Source organism: Anabrus simplex, chromosome 10 (genome assembly GCF_040414725.1).
Source record: "Anabrus simplex isolate iqAnaSimp1 chromosome 10, ASM4041472v1, whole genome shotgun sequence".
Lineage (NCBI taxonomy): Eukaryota > Metazoa > Arthropoda > Insecta > Orthoptera > Tettigoniidae > Anabrus > Anabrus simplex.
This window is the reverse complement of record NC_090274.1, coordinates 118,499,135-118,526,338: the sequence shown is the minus strand read 5'-3', so window position 1 is coordinate 118,526,338 and position 27,204 is coordinate 118,499,135. Positions and strand designations below refer to the sequence as shown.

At 37.4% G+C, this 27,204-nt stretch overlaps 1 long non-coding RNA gene across 1 annotated transcript in view; it reads left to right on the top strand.

Annotated features, from left to right (window-relative positions):
• The first annotated feature begins 432 nt into the window (after positions 1–432).
• LOC137502404 (uncharacterized) overlaps positions 433–27,204 on the top strand; it is a 29,713-nt gene continuing 2,941 nt past the window's right edge. Inside the window, exons 1-2 of the long non-coding RNA XR_011018772.1 lie at positions 433–562; positions 9,209–9,304. This is a non-coding gene — a long non-coding RNA (uncharacterized lncRNA). The remainder of the gene's footprint in view (positions 563–9,208; positions 9,305–27,204) is intronic.

Here is a 27,204-nt window from a genome sequence, read left to right as displayed (position 1 = left end):
GTGAATTTCAATCACAATCGTCGTATGTTGGATTTTTAGAAAGAAAAGTCAACATGCTGTGGTTTCAGTTCCATATGAAACAGTATATTATATAGCTATAAATAAGAAAAGTTTTAAAGTAAAACCAGGGGACTATGATCTCGATATCGACAGATATGTTAAATTAGATATCCTATGGAGGTGATCATTGTATTAGAAGTCATTTAAAACTGGAGGTTTTTAGCTATGATCACAACATCCGTCATAGAAAACTTTAAGTCCCATAGGTACGATTACAATGTCAACAATCATTTAAAATTTTGAGTCTTTTGGGTATAATCATATTGTTGACAGTCATATAGAATTACAAGTTTGTTGCTTAGTCTGTTGACAAATAATGTAAGTAGCAATGACAGCAATTAGGAAATAACAATTTCTGGCCTGTGTTTCAGTGTAAGGTCATTGAAAGTAATCAACGATCCCCAGTACCTTCTAACTACTTCAGTGGCAGTGTAAAATGGAGCTGGAAGTAAACATCAAAGAGGAACCAGCCTGGCTTGAAGGAACAAGAAATGCATCACTTGTAAGTCCCATTCCAGATAAATTTATAGAGATCAGAATTTAACCCTTAGTAGCTGAATAAATTTGGTACCACATAACACTGTGTAGTAAAAGGGAAAAGAGCATAGTTGACTATAGCAAAGACTAAACTGCCTCAAGCATCTGTAAATCGCAGTATGTTGTGTGACAATATTTCATGCTTACTTTGTAACCTTGAAACCTATTGTTGTATCCCATTATATGGCCATCTGGCTGCAATAAATTCTTATTAATAAATTTGGTCAACTCTTAGGAATTACAAACAACAGTACTTGTGGCATAAGCCCCAGATTAGAGCCGTTGAGTGGACATTTGGCCTCTAGCATTTACTAGTGGATGGCAGTGCATTCTTTGTTTGATAGTGGCAAAAAGCTGAATTATTGTTGTGGGCTTGATAGTGAAGGAGCCTAGGTTAGTTCCAGGTAGTGACAAATTTGTGATAGGCATTGTCTCAAGATCGAGTCTTCAGGGCATTTCATGTGTTAAGTACCCATTGACTGACTCTGTGTTGTTTAATTGTTTACCTCTGTTGGTTATTGAAATTGATTTCTGAGGTGTGTGTGGTTATGAATTTATTCTGCATGGTATGGTAATGAAATCTTTGTGGGATTGACATCATTTCCTGTCATATGTCAGCCAATTGCAGTGCTTGTAGTTGCTGAAGTGATGGAAAATGGTGAGTGCTAGATTGAATTAGGTTATGGACAGTAGGTCTCTGGCTCGCATGGTGAACATAATTTTCCTCCAAAAAAATTCCAGGTAAGATTTGCATCATTTAAACGTCAGTACAATGTCACTAATGTTGGGTGAGCATGTAGTAAATTCTGCCGTGGCGGTTTGCTGTGAGTATAGCTCGTCTAAAGGAAACACGCTGATAAAGGCGGAGATGCCGTAGAATTGTTTTGAGAAGAAGCAAGATATTTTCATCATCTCTCCTTGCTTTGTCTGTTGCTACTCTAATCACAGTCCATTGCTATCCTCTGAGTGTGGATTTCAGTTCAGTGGCTCTTCATCTGATAGCTCAGATGGTAAACTGATGACTTGCTAATTTCGTGTTGGCGAGTGTGATTTGGGTTCCATCTAGATGTATGTGAAGAAGCTGTATTATCACAGCACATGCCTGTAGTTGTACTAGCATGAAAGTGAATTCCTGTGCATCATTCTGGCACCTCAGAGTCTTCGAAAACCTTGAAAGTTGGAAGAGAGATGTTCAGTGAATAACTGTGACTTGACGGTAATAATTAAAGTCAAAATTCTGCAGTTAATGCACACTATTGTCAGAATAAATGTGTGTTTGCTGAGTTCTAATTTACAGGCACTACAGAAGGTAAAGGTGTGTGAACATATCAAGGATGTGAGCATTTTGCTTTGTTATGTTCTGTGTCAAACTTGAACCTGACATATGAGCACACTCCTGATGAAGAACTCTAGGTTTGATATTTCTTATAATGATACTGCTTCTAAGTTGTACAGATCTCAAAATGATGTTAAAGAAATGTGTGCTATTATCGGAAACTGTTGGTGAGTGTGTTAATGTTTGGGTTGGATTAGTCTGTATTTTTTTCTGTCTGTATCAAATGTACTTTGGTTTAGGGGTCACACCTCTACTATATTTCCTCTCTGATTAAAATAGAGGATGGTTGGCCCAGTTTACTTTTTTAAAATAATATCCTCCAATACTACTGCTCCACCATTATCACCACATGGTAAAAATTATTACTCCTGTCTTAATTAGTGTAGAAGTTGAATCACATATCTTTCGTCAGTGTTTTTGAGACTGGATACATCAATCTGCTAAACAGAATGTCAACACAGGTATGATTACTCTGGGTTACCTCACATCTACAAACTGCTAGAATATATTTGTGTTAAGGAAAAAGGAGATTTGCCTATGGCATATGAGAGTTAAAATCTGAATGTGATTTCTTTCAAAATAAGTATTTTTCTTAGACATTGAATTCATTTAGAAAGGCAGAATAGTCATTAGCTCATTTTACTTCTCAAATACATGTCTGTGTCTATGTTACATAGAGAACCATGTCTAAGGGATCTAGAATATATGACATCTGGGAAAATTCAATTTAATGTGACACTTCGTAGTGGGCTCCAACTCTTTGAGGATTTCTGGCAGATTAAAATAACTTTTCTTTCCTCTTTGTAGTTATTTTCCTCCCTACTTTGTGCATGTTTTTCATCCTTTATTTACATCACCTACTGTTCTCTTTCTTCTATATTGAATAGGTTAAGTCAGTGTATTCTAGAATTTTATACTTGAATACACTTTTATTAATAAATTAACTTATATTAGAATGTAAGCTTTTGATGACACTCCCTCCCCCACCTCCTTTCATACCGACGAGGTTTTATGAATCCATGTGAGATTAAAAGGTCTCGTGAGAGTTCATGGAAGATCTGAAACTGCTGATGTACACTACAACACTGCTGATGGTGTTCTCAGAACACTGCATACCATACTTGAAGTAGTAAAATGTTTCATTTGTAGTTGCTTTGAGTTTGGGCTATGTCACATCTTTCCCTGCTATATGACTGTGATAAGCCTTCTTCTTGCATGTTCGTTTTTTATTTTCACACTTGCAAGCATTGAAATATGCTGTTTGAAACAGAATTGTATCAATGCAGCATGTAGCCCCTGTGATCTCAGCAAAACCACAATATTTAGAAAACGCTGTAGGGAAAGTTTCCATATTGTCAAGTGAAGGGAACTTAATTTAAATTGAATAATTTTCTCTTTTCCTGTAATTCAAATGAGTTCAAAAAGAATTTTAAGAACTTTTGAAGGAAGGAAGAGATTGTACTTTCAAATGAAATTCATTTTGGAATCACAGACATTCGCCACAATTAATTTGATATTAAAACTTCAAGACGAAAGTGAGTCCATTTGTTAACATATTTTTCATCAAGCAATCAATAGGGATAATGCAAGTTTTACTCAATGAAATGAATACATTTTGTCTTAGAAATCGGCTATTATTTCGATCACCGTATACCTCTCTCTGTACCTGCTCCATAAGGACCGTTAACCCATTGTGGAATCTCATGCCCTTCTTCCTTATTCCATATCTTTTCCTGGTACAGAGAGGGAAGGATATAGTCGGCTCCCAGTGAGTGGCCTCGATTTGTATTGATGTATAGATGGCGCACCAACTTGATTTGGAGCTGCGATGTGCAAAGTAATGCAGGTATTAAGTGGAGTTACATGAATAACTATGAACACGAAGTAACATCAACATGGACAGATTTTGCTCCAACACTCGAGCGCAAAATTGATTACACCTTTAGTACTTCGTGCTATTGGAGCTTCATCAAACTTTAAATATTTTAAAGTGGTTAATCACTTCGCTTTGTTCGCAGCCATTGGAGCACTTAGGCTGAGTATTATTGACCAAAATTCCAAGATAGAATTAACACTCAGATGGTGGTGTCCAGCACACAGTTAAATATTAAAATTGATCAATCCAATGCGGAGATGGAAGAATTAGCTATCCAAGAAATTAACACCAGTGAAAAGATGGAGCCTAGGTTTGTGGAAGGTCAATCCGCTCTAGAGAGGAGGTTTGCTGAAGCAGACAAGGCCATTAACAATATGCTCAATGAATCAAATTCCAACTTAGAGCAAAGATTCGCCAGTTGCTTTACGTCGCACCGACACAGATAGGTCTTATGGCGACGATGGGACAGGGAAAGGCTAGGAGTGGGAAGGAAGCGGCCGTGGCCGTAATTAAGGTACAGCCCCGGCATTTGCCTGGTGTGAAAATGGGAAACCACGGAAAACCATTTTGAGGGCTGCCGACAGTGGGGTTCGAACCTACTATCTCCCGAATACTGGATACTGGCCGCACTTAAGCGACTGCAGCTATCGAGCTCGGTGAGCAAAGATTCAAGGAAGCAGGTGCATGAATTGAGAAGTGATATTCTGACTCCAGTGGTAAAGTAGAAGCCAAACTCAGTGAATAAAAACCCTATTTCTTGAGAATCTTGAAATTCTCAAGGAAGAAATTAGAGCACATGATGTAGCGCACATAAGATGGTCTGGCATAACCGCAGGCTTCATAGCCTGAGCCACGCCATATAAAACAAGTCAATAAATCAATAGAGTCTGTAGATTGTGACATTAGAACAGTTCTTCTATCAGTTCAATCGTTCGCTTCCGAATTAAAGGAACTCATATCTGAATTTCAAGAATCACACAGCCACATATTGCAAGGTCAGATTAAAATGGCCCAAATTCAGTGAATCATTTAAGTATGATATTAGTAAAATCAATAACGAAATACGACTTATTAAAACTACCCAAGCGTTTCACTGGACAGTTAGAAAACACAAATACCACAAATGTTGATGATCTCAAAACCTGAGACACTGTATTTCAGTCTAAAGTAAAAAGAGATGACACAAATTAAGCAAAAGGAAAACCTATCATTTTCATCAAGCCGTGCTACTTAAAAGGATATGTCATATACAACAACTCTTATTAAGATCCAAGACGACAAACCAACTAAATTTTCCGGACGAGTTGAGTACACAGCCCGGGAAATTTTACGAAACTTTGAGGATTATGTACAGTCTCTAAGTTACTGGAAGGCAGAGTTCTCTCGTGGTTCATCGCATTTAAGAGTAGTTTTGATACCTACGAGGATTTTAAGAAAGCTGTTCTAAACTGGTTTTTGGATACGGAAACCCAACATCTTGTAAAAGTGCAATTATACTCCAGAAAGTATAATTCTTAAGTCAATACGTCCCGATACTGTGATTATCTTCTCATACAACTTAAGAAAATGCAATATCTGGATGCTCCACTGCCGGATAAAGAGCTTATCCAGATCATGACTTTGCAATTCCCGTCCCATGTACAGGAGATACTTGTAACTGCTAACATTCGGACCATAGAACACTTGGATGCCACAATAAGGAGACCTGATACTGCTAACAACCAGTTAACTCCTAAAGGGGGCAGGACTAAACATATTTCTACCAATTCTGCCGAGATTAGGACGCCTGATTGAGAGAACGTAAAACCGAGAGAAGAGAGGCGGAATAACACAACCTCTCTCAGTAGGTATCGTGGATTTCCAAGACGCCAGAATCGTGGTGAAGTTCCCTATAGGAACAGACCTTCTTGGAGAAAACAGGAGGAAGCTCCAGAAGAAAAAAGTATTATAGAAGAGAAGACCTAGAATGCAGGTGGAAAGAAACGAGAGAATACGCCAGAGAAAGAATCAAACCTAACGATGACCCTGGAGCAACTTCGTTGGAATACCAGCAGCATATCAGAGCACAAGAGAAGTCTAGTCATGATATTAAATGTAATCACTTTAATTGACTCTGGAGCGCAATCCTCACTTATATCTGACAAACTGATTGAATCTTTGAAGAATAATAACGACATTTTGCTGATGCCAGTTGCATAACTGAAGGTCCAAGGAATAATTCCAGATAAAATATCAAATGTAGGATGCAAGCTTTCGTAGAATTTTACATCAGTGGAAAGTCATTTGAGCATATTTTTCTTGTAATAACACGTATCAACTATAATATTACTTTAGGGTCAGACTTTATGATAAAATATAGAGGAACCATAAATTACGACGCCAATCTTGTAAGTTTGAGCAATGCTGATTCTCTAGAGCTACAGCTGGTGGATCATGGGGACATAGAGACTGAAGAGATTGGAACCCCTGCCGGAGAGGTCAGTCGTGTCTATGTACTACCCGCTGAATGCGAGGATGCACTAGCCGAAGCAATGGTTGTTACGAAGGGTGAACCAGAATACGACAAAGAAGAGTCCGTACTTGACGAAAACTCCATAGTCGGTCCCTAGAATTTTATATCCTTATCCAGTGTGGCTGAAGACCCAGAACTCGTAGCCGGATTAGGGAAAGCTGGACAAGAGGTATTCAATATCTATCGAAGTGTATTTGATGAGCAACTCGTTGAAATTAAGGGTTTCTATATCACCTTATTGTAACTGATCGTTCCCCTTATAATAGAAAGCCGTATCCGATTCCGAACAAGTTTAGAGACGAAGCTGAAGTCCTTATCCAGCAAATGAAGGAAGATGACAACATTTCGCCTTGCGTTACGCCTTATATCAACCCCCTGGCAATTGTTCGCAAGTCTAACGTTCGTATTAGGTTATATCTTGAGGCTCGCGTCTTCAACGAGAGATGGGTTCTCGAATATGATCGTCCTCCTCTATTGAAAGACATCATCAGACGATAGCAAGGATGGATGTTACCCTAGGGGGTATATACAAGGTCTCCAACCTCAAGATATATGTCCAGAAACAAAAACGAGCAAAAGGAAATCCTTCGAGTTTTCTTTAGCCACTGAGGGAGGAATATGTACTAGGAAGCATTAACGGCCTGGAACATTATTGTGTAATGTCAATTAACTGCAACGATACGGCCCGACTTGCGAAGAACTGCAACGGCACGGCTCAGGCAGGCAAACAGCGAGCTATTAACGTCAGAACTTCCACGTTGGAGATTGACGTCATGATCACGTGAACAATGCATGATTGCTTTAGAACATACGAGAAGTACTTTCACTAACAATTTATCCCGTGGAGATATCAAATAATGACATACACGATCTTGTAGTCCATGATTTAAACATCAACATGTGGAAATTTTATTAAAATTGGCCCACGGATTTAAAAGTTATTCCACAGTAAAAAATGGAATTTTATCGGAAGGGGAGGAAAGCTAACACAGCTGCACGATATAAAAGAACAGCAATCACGTACTCTGCTTCAATTATCTTCGGACTTGTAGTCCAGTGAACAGTGTCGGACTTAGAATTTTTTAAATTATTACTACAACTTGGTAATCTCATCATTTTTAAAGTGTTTAACAGTGCTGGTGATAGTAACTTACCTTACATTTTGGACTTTAACTCGAGTGAACTGGACTATATAAAACTTATAATTTTCTTCTAGACAGAATAACTTAAAACATTTACAACTGATAAACGTGTGCAAGTTAAGGACATTTTCTTGTAAAATAATGTCTCGTTTACTAAAGCAGGCTATCTCATAATAGTGCTTTAATATACACGTCTAATGACAATTTTGAACTATCAACGTATTTAATCTTTCGTCGCGAGTGCGTGATGTAGTACCGCAATCAGGACTTGTAAACAATCGCGAGGTACAACATTCCGTCATTTGAATAGACTGTGATCTCAGTGTGAAAACACTTGTACATATCCTCCCACTGCTATTTTAAACGACGATTTTCAGAACAATAATTATCAGCAATTTACTGCTGGTGTGCACTGTGTTCGTAGTCTGAAGCAGGTCAGATAAGACACTCGGTAATTTTTACTAGTCAGTTGAACTGTTACGTGTTGTATATCCAGCCAAAAACGCGTTAAAACCTGAGTGTCAATTATATTCATGTCTACCTGTCAATGTGGGATTGATGACATGGGACATGGGACGTGGTCTCAACTAGGGAGTTTAACGTGGTACCATGACACCGGCTGTCAAACATGCTATTCGCTGAACCGCATATCTTCACAAACCATTCCTGAATTCCAGATTATTGTTGATATGAGTGTTTTTCGGACTCTTTTTGAATTCCACAAGACTATCTTTTCATTGGTGGAATATTAGAATCAGTGGTTTAGATAGCAGTTCAACAAACAGTTTATTCACTCTTACTGGAAATCATAATATTCCAACAGTATTATCAGAATATTTAAACTTCTATTCGTAAAGAAATTATAAGATCGAACTTTATAAGACGAATCTCTTTGCGATATCCATTTAAGTGTTAAATGTTTAAAGAGAGTCTAGTGGAGACTTGCACAATTTTAAGTGTTAATCATTTAGAAAACACTGTAGGGAAATTTTCCATATTGTCAAGTGAAGGAAACTTAATTTAAATTCAATAATTTTCTCTTTTCCCATAATTCAAACGAGTTCAAGAAAGAATTTTAAGAATTTTTAAAGGAAGAGGTTGTACTTTGAAATGAAATTCATTTAGGAATGACAGACATTTGCCACAATTAATTTGATATTAAAACTTCAAGACGAAATTGAGTCCGTTTATTAAAGTATTTTTTGATGAAGCAAATAACAGGGAAAATGCAAGTCCTACTCAATGAAATGAATAAATTTTGTCTTCAAAATCAGCTATTATTTCGATCAGCAAATACATCTCTCTGTACCTGCTCCATAAGATCCGTTCACCCCTTTGTTGAATCTCAAGCCCTTATTCCTTATTCCGTATATTTTCCCGATACAGTACATACGATTTAGTGTTAATGACTATGGCAGCATCCTTCCAAATTCTGTGCGAGATGGCCCCTATTCCATCTCTTCTAGGATATCTTCTGATATGACTAGAAAATATATCTAATTTTATATTTGGTTTTCAGTCCCATTCTTTCTCTGACATAAGGAGCGAGGAAGGATAGTGAGCCCATTCTCAGTACAGACTTTGGTATTAACAATCTTCTGCCGCTAGAAATCTTTCTTAAACAGTAGTGAAATTTTGAAAGTAACTGTAACACTGGCAGGTAATGAATTATCATGTTCATTTGTTGGTGACTGTATTTGTAGATACGTGTTATATGCATACCTAATATGCCTTATTTTCCACAGGAAAATATTGAACATGTATCAGATATGGTAGTTCTGAAAAATGAAGTTAAATCAGAGTTAACAGAGCCAGGGTCAACACAGGAAAATACTCTTGAGGTAATGTACATAATTTGATAATCCATCTACAGGTAATGAAAATAGTTTAAAAATGGCTCAACAGATATCAGTTGTTAACCCTTCATTTCAATGCATGCGATTGATAGTCCTATGGAAAATATACTTTTTATGAGATTGACTGTTTACTTCGCTAATTTTCATTTTCCTTCAAGTTGTTCCACGATCTTGCTTTATGTATTGTGTAGCAGTTAGGATTACCCGAAAGACCAGTACCGTGTTATCACTTGTGACCTGGTATCATTCTTACTAATACTTTTGACTTCGTAAATATTTTCGAACACAGAGTTGCTATAAGATACATTTTTTTACTCTTACTGGATACTTTACTTGTTGCATCCAAATGAAACACCTTTGTAATCTTATTGATTATATTAATTATTGATTTCTAGATAATACAATTATTTGTAGGTATAAGTTGCATGGGATATGTTTGCTTACTATGAGCTATCACTTTTATACTACACATATTGTAGCCATCTCGTGGCAAGCAAAAAATATTCTTATTCTTCCTAATATGGTCTGTGGTGTTACTAGTGTATTGTGACTTATAGTATTACTTAAACTTGCAATGAATAAATAAACGCCCCACGAATGAGAGCCTTTCTGTTTCATACTTCATAATGGATACTGTTTGTGAATAGTCCTTGTATGTTGACCGTTACTCACCTGAACATTCGTTACATGAATGAATCCGTCACAACCAGGATACCCATTTGATCACTGCAATCGTCCACTGCATAGCATTTCTGTCGTCTTCTTTCGGTATGACTATGTTGTTATGGGGTATTTCAATGCCCATTTTGCAATGGGCCAAGGACACAAATATGAATACAGTAAAACAGCAAGAAACAACATCAAAGCACAAAATTACTTATTTGGAGCAGCAGCATATGAACATAAAGCATGGAAGGGGCCCAGGATAATAGACAGTTAAGAGGGCAAGATCTTAAATTACCACTTAACTAGTTGCCAAGTCGAAGTAACCAGCACTACCAAATGAAGAGACACAATTAGAATTGGAGTTAAATATTTACTTAATGATTAAAGATTTAAATTTCATGAATATCTACAATTGAATTACCATTTTAAATGAATAAAATTACAAGAAATTTGATAACTAATAACTTTAAATAAGTTACTAAATAATATAAAAGTTAACCAATTCTATAAAACAATAAGGATACTGAAAGGTCGATACCTTTCTAGATTATTACTATGAACCTGAGACCATTTAAAAAAATTAATATTTAATTTTAAGATATACCTTTCTAAAAAAATAGAATACTGGCCAGTAACTAAGTATTAATCTGATTAAATTGAACTTTGTTTCAAATCATTCTTACATGAATGTTTAAGCAATTACGGAAACACAGACACAAGCAAACTCAAAATGTGACTCGAACAGCAAATAAAATCACATGTATAAATAAATAAATTTAAATGACAATAATAAATGGTAGAAAAATTTCCCAAACCAATTACATTATTACAAGGGAAAAACATATTAATGGTCCACAATTAACAGAACAATGTTACACGAACTGAAGCATACAGCTACCCGAGCCAATCTATCATTAATCATTAACAGGCAAGGCCTGCCAAAATTAAAGCATCCACAAGATAAGGGATAAGAACTTAGTGACACAACAAATAAATAATGGAAGGTAAAAAAACAAAACACGGATGTGAATAAGACATGTGAGCATGAACCAAAGGAGAATAAAGAACAGGAGAAACAAATTTCAGTTCCCTAGAAAGGCCTAGTTACAGAAGATAAATAAAAATAATTATTAATACATTGAATGATAGTTGGATTTACAGAGTATTTAACAGGTGATCAAAATTGTTATAACATTTAAAGTGAGGGGCTTTTGAAACAGCATGATGTGTATATGAGGGATAATCAAAATTAGACCCCAGAACAGCGAAAAGAATGATCCCATAATGATAAATAAACCAACACAGGGCAAAACACAAATTTACAGGACGATTAGAGATCACATAACAAAAACAAGGAAAAATAGAATGAAATACACCGGCCAAAATTTAATAAATATATTATTAATAATAATAATAATAATAATAATAATAATCAAAACCAAGGAAAAATATGGAGGCGAAAAATTAACACAATCAATAATCTCAATGAAACAACTAGAATGACATTAACACTCATAGGCATAAATTACCTCTTGGTTTGGTTTTGATAAAAATCTAGACATGTTAATATGATATTTTTAACCTAATTACAATTGTTTGTTGAGAAGATTATTCATTAGGTGGACGTAAAAGTTGTTGCCGAAATTTCCTACGATCGGTAGGCCTAATATTAGTAACGTCACATGATGATCGATGGCTTGTTACTTCAATTTATGGTAATAACTTCAACTAATCCATGGCAGCAGATATTCAGCATGAGTTTGGGAAGTCAAATTACTTACATTTTTACTGTAGACTATCCAAAATAATGTTATACAAAATTAACGTATTCTGGTCTCATTCAGACAGCAATTTAGTGCTCACATGGCTTTAAATAAAATAAAAATTGAAAGGTAATAACTGGAAATATTAAAAAAAATTAAGGCTTAGCCTTAATCTTCAAGCACATTAACCTGGAGTATTTAAATCCATTCCCCAGATACTCCAATATGTCTTCCAACAAACACGACATGGGCCGTCCATCATGGAGCTCGGCTGAAGCATAATTCAGTGGCTAGCCGGAAGCTCCGCGCGCCAGTATTGATTTTCTATGCAACTGGTCGTGATTATTAATAGTCAGCAATAAAGACAGGAACTGATATTGTTACTAAATAATGTAAATCATACGTACCTAAATATGCTTCAAGCTCTATCAAAGGAATGGGCCTATAGGTTTTCCTTTATCTACAAAAAACCTCTCAATTTCACAATATATTTCCACTCATGTATTTTCCAGCATTTTATGAAGGACGAGTAACTTCACTGCCAACATCTGGGAATCACCTGTCCTCTGAAGAGCATATCTCGTGGGTCCAGGGGCAGTTCTCATTATGTTACCCAATCTGGAATACACATAATTGAAATGTACGTTTCTCTGAAGTGTTATAAATATAACCTACTGAAATCTTGATGAGCTTATAGGCCTATAGATATAGGTTGTACATAATGTAAACGAAGCAATAACATAGTCCATATTACTGTAGAATGCCGATTTTGCGTGACCTACATTTAGCATAAACCTGCATTTAACAGAAGAAATTTCCAGTACTGAAAATTATTCCATAAGCGCAATATAATTTTATATTCGATTTCACGTCATTCGAAATGGGCAAAACTCGCTTTTAGCGTTCAGGAAATGCTAAAATTCTCAAATATTTCCATTCATTTTAGTTATGGGAAATTAAGAACCTGTGCAAAATACGCTATAAGCTTGCTATGCATGGTTCAAGCAAGAAGATTAATTTAGAGACGGGCACTTAGGGCGAAGTGAGATGTTGGACTCCAATACCCATCCAACCGCGGCCGTTGTAGTAGAAGAGAGCCCCCGTTTTAATAACAGTGTTATTATAACCTTCAAAAGTTCCTATATTATTCTGTGCAATATCTGCCGGTTACAATGAGAATCCTTTTACTCATTCATCCATTATCACGGGCAAATTCGGGCATGTTAGTTTTTATCCGTTATCAGTATTCGTACACTCTACTATAGCGTTTATATTAAATGTGATCAATCATCTCCCATATCGATTCCTCGCTACGTGCGAGCGAATCGATCTTCTCACAACTGCGACTGGTGTACTATACATCTCGGGATAACATGTTCTTGCAATAACTGCAATGGCAGCAGTTGTTAACTCCTTAGAAATAAACGTGTAAGTAAATGATTTCTTAATTGTAATACCATGTACTGAAATAAAATAAGAATATGATACTTCTCCTTCTGAAGATACAGTGTTGTGTATAACTAATTTCATAGGTTAGGTTATGTTCTTATGCATCTTGTTAAATTTCAGAAAGGCTGTTTCCATGTAAATTAGTAGTAAAAATTGTATCATTATTCTACAGGGAGCTTGAAATATGTTTTCATAATATGTGTGCGGTAACCCTATGTTAGGTGACGCCGTTTGGAATAAGAGAATGGAAATATTTGCCACAATCCTCTGGATTGGTACTATTACAATTCTTAAGAATGTAATGGAATATGTGTGTTCAGACTATTTTAATTTGAAAATACGTGCCAATGAATAAGCTGCTACTAGAAAGACATCTGCGAATATGTCTAAACAAACCCATTGCTGTTTCATACCAATGTTAATGTGTTTTTTGCAAGTGTACCCTTAAAATGTGTTCATATCTTTAAGGCGCTTGATATTTAATTAACGAGCATGGTTCTTAACCTAGGGAGTGGCTTTATCATTGGAGTTGGTACAGAGAGGGGTATTGTTATCAATTTTAGAGATTCTTTTGATAAATTGAGTTTATTGATCATCAAAAGCAAGTTCATATCACCTTCGTACAGCAGCATGGAAGTGTCGTGGCTGCTTGGTACCTCCAAGTCCTGGCATGGCGTTGGACATCGCCTGGGCAGGGACCACGCCTGCTTGGATGAGGAGTTCTGGAATGTCTCGAGGTTCTGGAATGTCTCGAAGATTGGCACACGTTCCTGGGTTCGATTTGATACGTAATTCACACTTGAGTTTTCTGCACGGCACTCCACACATTCATGGCACTGTCTAAACAGATATGACCTTTTAATTATGGTCACTGCACTCTAGATATTAAATCAAAGCGTTCTGGAATAATCACTCGAAGGACAAGATGATTTCGACTTCGTACCGGTAGAAATGCAAGTTCATAATGCAAGCTTACTGTAAATTGGAATGTTCTAGAGGATTATACTCACCATAGTTCTTAATGCATAGTTTCTGAAGATTTAAAACACATTGGCAATGAACTGATAAATACCACTCGGAAACTGTCTTGTTCCGTCAATAGGCGAAGTGAATAGCCATTACAGAAACTAATATCTGAAAGAAAAAGTCTGATTTCATAAATTATGGATTCACTCAAAATACTGGAAAGTTCTAGGCTTTCTGGGAACGCGACATGCGTATTCTGAATTGTCACAGTCTTTAATGAGGATAAGAATAAAAACACAAGTCCCAGTGCAGCACTTGGAAAGTATTGCATATTTCACAATTAAACGTAATGTTGAACGTCCCCTAAGTTCCACAGTCTTTACAAGACGTAAATTCAATGAGGCACTTGGGAAAACAAGTCATATCGTTCACACGAAAGTTTATGTTGGTAGGGCACAAGTTCATCCTACACGCTCGGAAAATGTCAATGTTCCAGAAATTGATTCACAAAATACAAGTTCGAATAAGTTCGAAACGCAAGTTCAATGTGGTACACAACACTCGTGAAAATTCAAAGTCCTTTCAATCCTCATCGAATAACTAAGTCCCTATGTGTCACTTCAAAAAATAACAAAGTTCCAATGTGTAGAAATAACAAAGTTCCAATGTGTCAAAATACTAAAGTCCCAACACGACACTCGAAGAAAATAAAGTTCCGATGTGTCAAAATATTAAAGTCCCAACACGACACTCGAAGAAAATAAAGTTCCGACGACAATGTTCCAGTATGTCACCTTAAGAAAATAATTAAGTCTTACCGTGACACTTGGCGGAAATAACTAAGTTCCAATGAGACGCTTCAGAAAAATAACAAAGTTCCTATATGGCACTTTAAGAAAATATCAAAGTCCAATCACGACACACGAAAAATAACAAAGTTCCAATGTGTCAATATGACTAAGTTCCAACACGATTCTCGCAGAAAATAACAAAGTCCCAATCAGGCACTTCAAGAAGATGATAAAGTCCCGACACAACACTTAGAGAAAATACCGAATTTCCAATACTTGGATTTCGAAGACTGTCAACTAGAAGTTCGACACACACAATACTCCTGCTGTCACCCGTGTCACAGAGACGGCGGAGTGACAGATACTGTATTCGTAGGTCGGGTGGTCCTCCTTTTACACACGTTCGTATGGAAGTGTCTAGAACTCGGGTATTATCTGCCCTTATAACTTCTATAATACTCGGTGGATTTTCTTGAAATCTTGACAGATGACATCCATTGTAATGGTTTTTAAGATGGCAGTGTCGAAATAGCGATAAAGTAGCGCAAAATGTACTTTTGAGGGTAAGCTGGAACATTACCTTATATGGTTGCGGATAGCTGGCTTACGACGGCCACGTCACTCGCTGGGTACGTCACTGCGTTCGGCGGGCTGCCTACCTTCCACCTCGCGCGAAGTTCAACAAACATACTTCGGACTTCTCTCGTAGCGGCGTTCCCGGTACAGTATATTTTCCTTCTTTTATGGAAAATCATGTATAACGCTATAAGGAAAACGTTAAACTGAACCGATTTGCATTTCCTGACAAAAATGTGTGAAATGAAGCACAGACTGTAACTACAATACAGTGTGTAGAATATATAATTATATCCTCCTTTTATTGCTCTCATTGTGCAAGTAATGTGTTGAACCCTTGAACTTACCATTCCATCGTTGGTCGGCCACAGTTGCTACAGTAGACCAATATATAACTCTTAAATCATGGGTCGTTGCGGGAAGAAATTCGGTCACGATCTTAACCAAACGATGGGATTCAGAAGAGAGCCTAACTACTTGAAATGAGGAGCAAATATGTGCTTACTGACTTTTATTAAAGTCGAAATGGCACGACAACATTGTTATTTTAATATAAATCCATGAAATAAAAAATTATAAATCATTTATTATTGAAGTTTCAAACGCAGTCACATTGCATAGCGTTGATTTATTTCTCACAATTATCGAGGAGTTGCTTCGGAGAAAGTAATAAATTAGTGAACAGCGAAACTGAAAAACTGAAAAAGGAAAGACCTGAAAACCGGGCACCTATTACTCCAAACGAGAACTGAGAATTAATCCACACGATCCGTGGAAAATCTGACTTTCAACAAGTAGAACGCCTGATTTCCCCTCAATTAAGGTTATCCACCAGTCGAATACCCTTGCGGATACGGAACACCCGCCGAATGGACCCTTAATCGAACCAAATTGACTATCAGTTGCTTTGGATAGGTTGCGAAATATTATGGGAAAGCATGGTGTTCACTACGAGTTAACAGCATCATTCACAATTGAAATAAAATTCCACCATGTATTTGTCATTAATGACACCCTTAAGTGATAAAATAATCCCGATGCTAAATTTGCATCACCCAAACAGCTGTTCGGAAGGAACCAACAACATGATCCGCGAGGATCTTACGTTACGTCATTCTGAAGGAACAAAACTGCGAAATGCAGGAAACACTTATTCATCACGCATTTGGAAGAAATGCCAAACACTGAAGTTAATTAAAAAGTAGTAAATTACTTGAAAAGTATTATTATCGAACCGATTTTCAGGTTAGAAATGATTATGTTACGCTTAATAAAATTAGCAGTCCACATTGAAAAATACAACAAACTTAAGGAATTCTTTCCTTTTTAAACAATGACTACCATTACAGATCCATCTACTTATTGTTTGTCCCAACACACTACCTACAAAGTTAGCACTTAATCGAACTCAACTACGTATAAAGATGAAAGAACGACAAAGATTGAAAATAAAAATAATATTACTGGCTAACGAATCGAAACCACATTCGCAACTCAAGTCTCACACTAATACATTGAGTGTCAATATGCACACTATCAAAACGAAACGGACGTCAGAACGACAAAAGAATTAAGTCCGTAAAATAAAATAAAATATCAAAGTTATTTTAACTCAACACGCATGGAGAATTACAGTAAAATATTTAATCACCATCAGGTCGATATCCAATGTTGGGCAACCCTCATTCGCCGATAACGGTCCCATATCTTAGGGAGCACCTTCCAGCTGTTGGAGCTGTGCACAAGTTGGCCTCATTATTACCGATCTAACCCTCTTCATATTTCGTATTTTACTGTAGATGCTACCTTCGCCCAGGTCACTTCGCAAAAACAAAAAAAAACATCTAATTTGAGACTTGAGTATGTACAGCTGACATCCCACACCTGTCGTCGGGCTCACTTAAAATCTGTTCATCCTAACACTAATCTCTATGTACACGATACCTTCCTAATTCTATCGTCGAGCGTGAACTAGGACGTCTCATCATCAGTATACTCCAAGGATAACATGTGACGTCCTAAATCTATTGTCGGGCAGAAAATGGGTCGTATTATGCTTCCCCTGGCATATCAGGCGAACCAGCAATTTCAAACAAACTCTGACATTTCAGTAATAACCTGGTCAGACTAATAACACACAACGGAACAACGTCTCTTACTATTAAAGAAACGCAAGTCGGAAAATGCAGTACGTCTCTATCTCGTTACAAAACGTGAACTCGAAAATAAATATATGTGACGAACAATCCCCCAAATCAAACACGATCTCAGCATGCGAAATGAATTTTTAGGGAAGAAAAAGTAATATCCCAACACCCGTCTACCATTTAGTGGATGTTGTCCAAAAATAATAATCATCACTACCGCATTGGAAACCCTCAAATCGTCTACCGTCAATTTCAAATATTTATATCTATGACTATCCAGTGAAACGAAATTCAATAAATTTATACGGTCACACAACACCAACCGTGTATTCTAAATGCTCTTTTATCCTTGAGGTCACATTATCCTACTCTTCATACTGACTTTACGTAACTAGTCACTTGACTTTTACTACCAAGATTTTTAATCTTCACTAGAATCGTTTTTCACGTGGGATCTTACTAGAAATCTACGGTGCCTCACACAGTAGTCGTCTCAAATTTCGGATTGTTAGCGGAATACACTACAGCCTGCCACAGTACAGCCTGTCTCACAAATCCTTCCTCGGCAAACATAGCCTGTCTCAAAACTCATTCTCCTCGCCTTATCCCAGCGGTATTACTTAAAATCCAGGCTCCCTTTCACCTTCAGTATTCCTATCACTCTCATCTCCACATGTATAAATTCTTCGCTCTCAATCCATTTTTCTTACATTTCCAAGAACCTTTTCACATTTCGATCCTCTTGTAAAAAGCAATAACCATTATAAAATACACCTTTTTATTTTACTGTTACTACAACTTTCGGACCTCGAGAATACAAGAACACACCGCGATTTTCCGTATCATCGACATACACGATTCACAAAATTTTACTTCCCATGAATAAAACATAACTCTATCGAATTTCACTGGAATTTTCGAAATGCCTGCGATCCTTGTAAAACATACTTGTTAAATGCACTTTTAACATAGGAAAATTTTTATCCCGCGGTAGACATTATTATTATTATTATTATTATTCTTATTATTATTAATATTATTAATTTCGACAAAAATTTCTGAATTCAAATGATACTTGAAATTTAAGACATTCGCCACGACTACTTTATCATTATCGCTTTCCTAATTTTCCTCACTTTGGACAATATCTCATAGAACATTAACACCAGATTTAAACGTCGCATTTTACAGTTTCTTGACGTGAAATTTTACAAAACTAAAGATTTTCACACGCTGACCAAAATTATAACACTTCTCGCCTGATAATTACAAATATCAACCCGACACACGTCTTAAAATATTGGTTGGGACAAACAAAAAAGTCTAACCTCAACATAATACAAAATATAGACAGACCTGCATTGACGTCATCTCCAGTATTCTGGCTACATTTTCGCCAGCTGACCTCATGCTTAGCCGCACATTGGTACAAAGAACATCATCTTCTCAAACATATCAATCTTACAAATACTGCCTTTTCACACGTTATTAAATGACAACACAAATCACGCACTTTCATCGTTATAATTTGTACAGCACACCTCCTTCGTTCTGCAGTCGACTGCGACTGTCTCCCTTCTCCCCAGAGTCGGCTTTCAGTCACCGTAATACAACAGGTGTTCAACAGATAACGAAATCAGAACTACTCTGACTAGCTTCCCAACTCCCTTAACACTTTCCAACACACACGAGGTGATACAATAAAGTCTGCTATGTACTTTAACAGACGCCTATGCTTTCACAGTTTGTCGGCTAAAGTTCAGAAAATTTCTATCACCTTCCCTTTTTAACAGAAGATGTGGACCACAGCCACGAACATGTACTAAGCTATTTGTAGATCAATCTTATACAATTTTCTGCTGACGACGGGCGTAAGCTTCCACTGCTTCAGAAACCAGACCGACACTGAGAAAAATGCAGAGGGGGGTTTCTTTTATAGTCTTACAGTAGGAGTGACGCTACTCACACCACTAAGCTTGATTACGTAATCTGCTAATATCGCGTCCAAGAGACCGATTTTCATGAAACTTGTTCCAGAATTCCGGACAGACTTGTGATTTATTTATATTTTAATCTCATAATTTTACCACACTCGCAACAGGTGAAATAAATTATTTCTGCCCGGGCGTTTAGCGGGTTTTCTTCATCGATTGGCCTTGGCACGTGGAGCTAGTCCACTGATCTGACGCTGATTTGTACTTAGGCTTAACTGCATTTATATTTAACCCTGGGGGTTCTGTCTCCACGTTGGTTTTAAGAATAATTTAGACTATTTATTGCTGTATTTACTGTGTTGCCAAAATCTCTCGTTACGCAGAATTCCGTGAATTTGAAGAATTGTTGGGTACTCGAAGTCCACCGAGGTGTCACGGTATTTCACGAGCTTACCGCGGGTGAGTTCGTTCCCACGTGACAGCGAGGCTCTGGATGTGCAACATGGCTGCTCTCAAAAATAAAAGTAGGTCGTTATTTGAAATAAATATTGAGAAAAATAAAAAAATCTGGATGTTAATACACGCCAAGATCTCTGGAAACGGTATGCTTCCTACTGAAACCTCGATTTAAAGTATACCCCATTTAAGGTTAAAAGAATCAGGTACCTGTAGAAACATTACATAGGGGTTCTACTGTATATGTTGAATGTACCTTACACGTGATTGTCAATAGGGTTATTTTCTCCATTCTGTCCTATTTCGAGATATGTACCCATCTTGTTGTACAGTCAACCTCATCTTGTATTTCATTATCAGATACTTTGAGCTCATCATTTTCTTCTCCCTCGAGGGAAACATGATCTTTATCATGAGTTTTTTGATAAACGAAATATCAGGATCAGCGAATGATCTCAGCTTCCTCTTCATATTCACTCTCACTAATTTCATACATAATTTCTCACATATCCGCTGCTGACCTGCCATATTTGAACACTGAAACAATGAACAGATTATTACTTTCCTTACTGAAGTACTCCATAGTCATGCAGGTAGTTTCTATAGTGACCAGCATGCAGGGAAGCATTGAAATGAATGGATGGGTCCATCAACCCATTCATCATATATTTAATTTATTGAACAAGTAGAGAAGTCATCAGCTGAAAAATATTTTTAAGTCATGTCATAACTACTAACGAGATGAACAAATACACCAGGCTTTTTGCATATAGTGTCCACATTTTATCAGCTACACGCAATTGAATATTAAATCTGGTTTGATTCGATCCACTCAGAGTAGAAGGGTTAAACAGCGTAAGGACGAGCCTTACTGAACATGCCCAGGTGATGATAATACTATCTAAGCACAGCTTATTCGTGGATTCAAGAATGTGCTTCACATACTCCGATGCAATCAGCTTAAGTTGTACAGTATGGTGACCTTGGATTCAATCATGGCAATATGTTTTTATGGTTTTCTTTGTCTAAACTTTCGGGGATGAGGTGATATATTGAATTTTTTTGTATTCGAATGAGGCTTTAATTTATGGTGGTCATATTTTCGAAAATGCCCTCGAAATATAGTCTCGTCGAAACTTGGTAATTTTGTTTTTGGAAGCCAGACCTTTGCCATATTTACCAATTCTCTTGATTTGAACACAGTGAAACCTCGTTAAGACGTTTCTGCAGGGGACAAGGAAAATGAATGTGGTAAGCGAGAAAACGTACTACTGAATAAATGTATAAAAATTATCCAACAGGGATATCGAAACAGTACATAGATTTTCCGACATATTCGGATTTCTCGTCGTATATCCACGGGTACAGCGAAACTCTGTAAGGAGAGACTATTGTGATGTGAAAAAACACGAGAGAACACATATGAGACCTTTTCTGCTGTGGCTTATAACATTAAAATTGTACACCGGAAAGTGTTAAGAACAACAAATATGAAAATATTTGAATTTGGCCCATAAAAACATCGAAGTATTATTGCATATCTCACTCTTTCTAAAACAAATGCTAGAGAAAGCATTTTATTTCGGACCAGTGGGTGGTCAACTTCACACGATTATGTTGCAGATGTAGGCTACCTCGCGACAAATATTTGCTACCCGTCATTGTGCAACTAAACAGGAAATACATTTCTAAATTTGAATCGAATGTGAAATACAAGCACAAACAGGCTGATAGTGTTATTCAGCAGTTTCATTGCCGACCAGCAAGCAAAACAGAGCGTTTCTGAGGCTCCTTGAAGGTGAAATTTATTCTGTGAACTTAAAGAATTCAAGACCTTGCCGAGTTATCACGCAACTGCGGGCAGGGCTCTTACCGGAGTTCGAAATCACGTTCGTTCCACAAGGGATGACAAATAACATTTTCAGGGCTAGGAAAATATGATCGTACTAAGCAGTAATAGCAAAAATTAGTGACGTCCTAAGTGACGTATTTTATATGGATTTAATACGATGAGCATTGGGACTTCGAATTTACGTCGTGCTAAGTGAGAAAAGGTGTAAATGGGGAACGCTCTAACGAGGTTTCACTGTAATACTTTGCTTCAGTTACATTATTATTTGGTACTGGATTTGTGGAGCTTATCATTTTTGCCTCCAGTAAGTCTTAAAGATCTTAGAAGCCTTTTATGTATGTCACGTCCATGTACGTGAGACAGCCACTCTTTGAGATGATGGTTGTGTAGTTGTACTAACTCGTAAAAGATCATTCACCACTACTACCACATTCCTTATTTTAAACCATTAATCCTGAAGTTCCTTAGAAATGTTGTAGTTTTTATATGAATATTCTCATTTTCTTCAAGTAGTTCCTCTGTCTTCCACATAGTACTGTAATGCACTGCTAGGTATTGTGTGACATCTGGCTTTGTTCCAAGGCCACGCAACTGCTGATAGCGTTCCAAGATTCTTTGCCATATACATAATGTGTGGACGTTGGTATCATTGCTACTTGCGGTATATTGCAGGAATTGCCCATTTCAAACCGTGGCATGTTAGCTGCTTGTTAGGACAGTAGGGTGAATTTTGTGCAAGTTCTTTCAGGCTTTGCTGTTACGAATTGAGGGAGTTATCTTTACTATATGAAATTCCTGTACTAATGGGTAATACAAGGACATCCCCATCCATGTTGTCATCTGACAAGGAACAGGTTTGGTGGGACTAGACCGAATGCGATGGGAACTGTTAGGATTATGACTGAAGAGAGTAATCCTGCAAGTACTTGAATGTAATGTAACCTAGAGTATCAAAGATATCGATTGTATTGAAACTACTGGTCGAGTTGGCCGTCCAATTAGAGGTGCGCAGCTGTGAGCTTGCATCCGGGAGATAGTGGGTTGGAGCCCCAATGCCGGCAGCCCTGAAGATGGTTTTTCATGGTTTCCGAATTTAACGCCAGGAAAATGCTGGTTCTCTGCCTTATTTAAGGCCACAGCCGCTTCTTTCCCACCCCTAGTCCTTTCCTGACCCATCGTCGCCATAAGATCTATCTGTGTCGGTGCGATGTAAAACAAATTGTAAAGAAATATATTAAAACTCAGTAAGGTGCTCGGTGGAGACATCTAGACCACCTAACTCCTGTAATTGTTACATATTAGTCCACAGCGTGACAAAATGAAAGATTTTGAACACTCTTTGTGTTGTTTGTACTAATAAAATGTTATCTTAATAGCTTGCATGTTTATATATTGCCCCAAACTACTCTGCACCTAATTAGTGAAGACAAGGAACCCAGAGGTGGACTGTTTGTGTTGGCAACACTTAAATGTTTGTGGCATATTTAGATGTGACGGGACTTGGAACACGTCTGGCAAATGACACAAAGTATAACAGGAGACTACATCACTGCTCAAAAATCACAAGAATTACAATAATTAGGTCTCTTGATGTTCAATAATAAAGTCTTTTTTGAATTTTAAATCAACACTCACAAATTTCTACTGTATAAGTATATAATACTTTTGAGATATTATTCACTGTCCTTGGAATGTATGGAACGTGGTTTATGTAACACTGAAGGATCAAGATATTAGTAGATACTATTCACAGGTTCGCCAGCCACCGCCACCACATGCTCCTCTGCCTCACGGAATATGCTCAGTAAGAGTGTATGCTTAACCTCACATGACCTTACTTGGCGGGGGATTTAAAAATAGTTCTTGGCTAAGAGTGCAAGCTTAACCTAACAAACACAGATTCGACTCGACGCCTAACCTCACAGGTCCTGGATTCAACCCTAGGCTTAACCTTGCAATGGCGTTAGCTTTACAGGCTCAAGATTGACGCCCAGGAGTGCTAGCTGAACCCAACTGCCAATGTGATTAGGGACAAGCATGGATTTGATGCCCACCGTAACCTTACAAAGGCACTACCAACTACTGTTTGAGATTCGATCCCAGGCTTAACCTAACTAGACAATTGAGACATGGTCCAGGGGCTTTTGGATCTGATCTTGGAACAAGATAATGGCTATTCAAATTGTTTTAATATTACTGGGGAAATAGTGTAAGGCTAAATACATATGCTTTATTCATTTTGGTCAAAATGTTCGAAGGCGACGTTAGTTCATGGAGCTGAGAAACTGCGAAAGGGTCGAAGGACTAAAGAGAAAATGTGTTAAATTACTAAAGGAATAATTGCCTGCTGTGAAGTTTACATCACTTGGCACCTAACAATAGAGCTATAAAATCCCCAGGCCGTATGGGAATCAAACTCGGCACACTTTCCCTTGAACAAATATAATAACTAAAGGAATGTGCGTTAAATTCGAAACATACAACATTCGAGCTAAAATAAATTAAAAATCACCGATGAGACAAGGAATCGAAACGGTGGCTCCTTTACTTGGGCAAGAAACAAGCATGCTAACTAAATGGGTTTACATTAAAAGCTTGTGTGTTTAACTGAAACACTTCAAGCTCGACTATCGTTTGAGTGGGAAAATTACAATAATCGCTTTACGTCTTACTAACTACACTCCAGTTTGCAAGAAATAATAAATACAATTTTTGAAGGTCCAAGCTGCTTTCATGCCGCATGCACACTGTATCCGTCCAGGATTCTCCAGCCATGTTGATTGGAATTCTACAGTCCAATTACATCCGTCATCGGCAACTATTCGTTGAGAACTGTTAATTAAACTGCAGTCATTTGTAAAGTAGAATTATATTGGAATCACATTAGTTATATTAGAACATCATTTATTATTTTAGTTATCAGGATAGGAATGTATTATGTGTTGTTGCTATTTGCTTTACGTCGCACCGACACAGATATGTTTTATCATTACGATGGGATAGGAAATGCCTAGTAATGTGAAGGAATCGGCCGTGGCCTTAATTAAGGTACAGTCCCAGCATTTGCCTGGTGTGAAAATGGGAAACCACGGAAACCCATCTTCAGGGCTGCCGATAGTGGGGTTCGAACCCACTAGCTCCCGATTACTGGATACTGGCCGCACTTAGGCGACTGCAGCTATCGAGCTCGATATATTATGTATTGTAATGTGGTCAATATGTTGAGACATGTGTTATTTCATGTCATGTTTGTGTAAACGGAGACGTTATTCTTGAAGCTGGGAATTTGCGATGAGTCACTGGGTTTAACTCAGGAGTACTTGATTATACAGCGACCCGAGCAAGGCTAGAGCTGCGTGCCTACATCGTAGACACGCCCACTGGTTACCCGTGAAGAAGCAAGAAAGGGAAAGATCTGATATGAGTTCAAGGAATCCGGTGCTTCGATGGAAAAGAGAGCAGTTACCAACGGTGGGGATGTCTCGTGTATATTATTGTGAACGGAGCAGTCCTGACACACACAGTACAGTGAGTTACCATCGATATCGTGATGCTGTCGGATAAGGGTGAGATGGAGTTGTACCCTGCGTGCGATTTATTTATTTATTTATTTATTTATTTATTTATTTAATGACTTTAGCAGTGGCGAAGTTAGGGCGCGTGGCCCTCTCTTACACTTGACCACATAATCAATTTACAGATAATACATATATATAGGAAATGTACTATTCTAGTATAAAATCAAAGATAAGCTAAAAATTACAGATATAATGAAGAAAGAAAGCAAAGTTCAACAAATAAAATAGAAAAAAAATTGGGAGCGTAAAGACAAAAAGAAAGAGACAATGTCTTAATGAAAAAGTAGGATACAAACCCAAAGAATAAGCATTGCATAAAGAGAACACAATAAGTAATAAAGTAAATGGAAATATAAGTATGGCCATAAAAGTGATCTATGTACATGAGTTAGAAGCTAAATATTATGTATATTATACTATAATAATATGTATTTTTACACTATAATAATAATAATAATGGTCATAATAATAACCACAATCACACAACGTCGTCATACAGATGAAATAATCAGCGGTATTCAACAGGTAATCTCTACATGCAGTCCTAACTTTTGATATTGAGTTTTGAGTACGTGACAGCAGCTGGGAGTGAATTCCAAAGTCGTGACCCAGCCACAACGAATGATCTGTTATATATTGAAGAGTGGTTGACGGAAATAGCGAGGGAAGTGCCAGATCTTGTGTTACAATTATGGAATGAGGATATTAAATGGAATTTTGAAGAGATGTATTTGGGTAGATTTTCCTTCTGAGTTCGATATATCAACGTGAGTACGTGAATTTTCCGTCGCCTCTCGAGTTTCAGCCAGAAAATAAATGTGTAACTATGGGTTATGTGAGCATCGTAACTCAAGTTAAAAACAAATCGAAGACCAGAGTTCAATTCTCGTTGATGTTTCATAGTTTGTTCACGGGTCGCATCAACGAGGACAATGTCACAGTAGTCAAGTATTGGTAGTATCGAAGTGTGGAGTAGTTTTATCTTAACGTCTTGTGGCAAAATGTCCTTATGTCGTTTCATAGGGTGTAACGTCGCGTGCATCTTTCTACACGTGTTTCTTATGCGTGCAGGCAAATCAAGAGTTTCAGTCAGGGTCATACCTAGGTTCTTCACTTCCTTACTGAACGGGATTACGGTGGCATTTAATGTCAACGGAGGAAAAGCATAATTTTTATACATGATGTTTAATAATTTCTGAGAACAGATTATGATTGAGTTTTTTGGGGGGGTTGAGGAGGAGAGAGTTTTCACTGGCGTACACACTGAGTTGTTGAAGGTCGGAGTTAATATCACTTATTGCATTCGATATATCATTTATATTAACGTGGCTGTAAATATGGAGGTCGTCGGCGGAGAGGTAATATCTATTATACTTAATTTTGGAGGAGATGTCATTAATATAGAGGACAAACAAAACGGGACCAAGAACAGAACTTCGGGGGTTCCTGCCTTCCAGAGTCGCCACTGAGCAGCGGTATCTTGTACTATAACACGTTGCATACGGTCTGTAAGATATGTTTAAAGCAACATTACCGAAAAACGATTTGAGCTTCATCAGCAATGTCTGGATGTTTATCGTGTCAAAAGCACTGCTGAAGTCAAGGAGTGTGAGTGTTGTCACTTGTCTGGTGTCCTCAGTCACTTTGAGTAAGGCAGTTGCTGTGCTATGACCCTTCTTGAAGCCAGATTGAAGCGGGTCAAGAAGA